Here is a 2,007-nt window from a genome sequence, read left to right as displayed (position 1 = left end):
GATTGACCATCACATTATAACGCCCCCACGGCTGAAAGGGCGAGTATGTTTGGTGTGACGCGGATTACTTATATATGTAACCTCTCTCAATAGAATAATCTTCCCAGTTTGCTCCTAATGAAGAAAGGTCCATCTTTCGAAAGCGCTCAGGTTATAGGGTTTTTTTGTTGTTAAATAACCTCGAAAATATATTCTTACCAGACTTTTAAAAACATCTAGATTCTTTTGGTTGTATAGTTGTGTACAAATATAGCGAAAACTTGGGATTAACTACTGACCATTAGTTGAAGTAGTCATATGGCGATCTTCTAACGCTGTGCAATATTGTACTGTTATGTCAGAATTATCTTGGTCTTCTGAGTTTTTGGTTTCGTGTCACTATGTCTTTCTTATTCATTATAAAACTGTCTTGGTTTCGTCTGTGCATATGATTATGAAATGTACCAAAAACGATGATTTCCTATTTATTTAAGAATATATTCCCATTTCCTATTTTTAGAACCACCCAGTTTGATTTTTGTTCCCGTGTCTCTGTAATACCACTTCCTTTTTTTTTTTCAAATAGAAGTGTGGAGCTTGTATGATTGAAGTTTTTAATATGTATTACATTTTTAATGTATTTCACTTTTTGGTTTGGCCTTTTCGTCTGTTTGTTTTAGAGCAAAGCCACATTGGGCTATCTGTTGTGTCCACCGCGGGAAATCGAACCTCGGCTTTTTTATCATTGTAAATCCATAAACTTACCACAGTCTCACCGGGAGACCGGTTTTTTTCAGCAGGCACTATTTTGAGGAAAAGGTTTCTTATTTGAAGTAATAATACTCATCTTATAGTGTATGACATGTTAAGTATTGAATAATAAATTATCTTAAGAAAAGTATGTTTGTTTGTTTGTAGTTATGCACAAAGCTACACAATGGGCTAGCTGTGCTCTGCCCACCACGGGTTTCGAAACCCGGTTTCTAGCGTTGTAATCTTAAGAAAAGAAAGACAAATTTAAGAATATGTAAATGATTCTAATTACTGTTCGCGATATAACCAAAAATACATATGAAAAATAACAAATTCGCCAAATATAGATTCAAATGTTACATTTTTGATACACAAAAAAAATCAAAATAAAATTTAGTAAATTCTAAACCACTGGGTTAATTTTACGTACGTTTAAGTTGATATAGCCAAAAATAATCTCTAACAAAATAATCCGACTACCTAGCCTAGATATTGAAACTTTGAAAATTATTTTACCAAAATCTAATAATAGCTACAATTCCAGTGTCTGAAATTTTGGATCATATTGACATTTTTAGAGATGAAACAAAACAAATTAATATGGTCTCTTTAAAGCCTTTAAGATGGCAGTTTCTTCCGATTTGTGACAAAAGCTTGTTTATAGCTATGTTTGTGCCCCCTCTCCAGTGGCACAGCGGTATGTCTGCGGACTTACAACGCTAGAAACCGGGTTTCGATACCCGTGGTGGGCAGAGCACAGATAACCCATTGTGTAGATTTGTGCATAACTACAAACAAACAAGCTATGTTTATAATATCACCAGATGTTACATTTTTCTTTCTTGTTTTAACGTCTTTTTTTAAACCACTCTTTAGACAAATCACCATTATTACAGTGTATGCGTGTAATTCAACAACTTAATTGATAATAATATTAAAGAACTGCTCACTGGGCACATTTTTATAATTTGTTAAGACTTGAATCCAGATTTTGTTGTTTTTCTTTTTCTGTTATAACTTAGTTAGACTTTTTTCAAGGCAATCAGCTTCGAAATTATTTATTCACTACGATCCAAGGTAAGAGATCTATCTTATACTGAGAGTATGGCCATGTCTCAACGCACTCGCTTGGAAATCAATTATTTATCATTACAACGAAAAGTTTGTAAGTTGAATGGGTTATTATAAAAGTTTAGATCCAATGCTATAGTTAAGGACTTGATCAACATTCCTGCCCAAGGTTGTATATATATATATATATATATATACTTACTT

Source organism: Limulus polyphemus, unplaced genomic scaffold, assembly GCF_000517525.1.
Source record: "Limulus polyphemus unplaced genomic scaffold, Limulus_polyphemus-2.1.2 Scaffold381, whole genome shotgun sequence".
NCBI lineage: Eukaryota > Metazoa > Arthropoda > Merostomata > Xiphosura > Limulidae > Limulus > Limulus polyphemus.
The sequence above is the reverse complement of the archived record's forward strand: the minus strand, read 5'-3'. Positions refer to the sequence as shown.